Genomic DNA, 378 nt, shown 5'->3' with positions numbered 1-378 from the left:
CACGGAGAGAAATATTCAATAGAAATTACGTATCTTTTTCGTAATTCCGGAGCGAAATATGGTTGTAGGAAATTTTACGGAACTGTTACGGAATTTTTCCAGAGTGTTCCGTAATTTTTATCTGAATTTCCTGTGAAAAATTACGATACCGTCACTGAATTTTTCTGAGTCGATTCCGTAATCGGTGAGCGAACTGTGAGTTCCGTAATTTTTACGGAACATTTCTCTCCGTGCGGAAAAAACTTTATCATTCTTCAAGAAATAGTATATTACATGCCCGAGCCTTGGAAAACAGATCACCGTCCCCCACGTGCAAGATTGCCTTTCGAGCCGAAGGTGAGGATGGGGGGGGGGGGGGGGGGGGGGGATTGGGGGGGG

General features: G+C 44.4%; 1 protein-coding gene across 10 annotated transcripts in view; it reads right to left on the bottom strand.

Annotated features, from left to right (window-relative positions):
- LOC107047867 (uncharacterized protein CG43867) overlaps nucleotides 1–378 on the bottom strand; it is a 77,572-nt gene that overhangs the window by 14,412 nt on the left and 62,782 nt on the right. The window lies entirely within an intron of this gene.

This window comes from Diachasma alloeum, unplaced genomic scaffold, assembly GCF_001412515.2.
Source record: "Diachasma alloeum isolate Michigan unplaced genomic scaffold, Dall2.0 Dall_scaffold_78908, whole genome shotgun sequence".
Taxonomy (NCBI): domain Eukaryota; kingdom Metazoa; phylum Arthropoda; class Insecta; order Hymenoptera; family Braconidae; genus Diachasma; species Diachasma alloeum.
The sequence above is the reverse complement of the archived record's forward strand: the minus strand, read 5'-3'. Positions and strand labels throughout refer to the sequence as shown.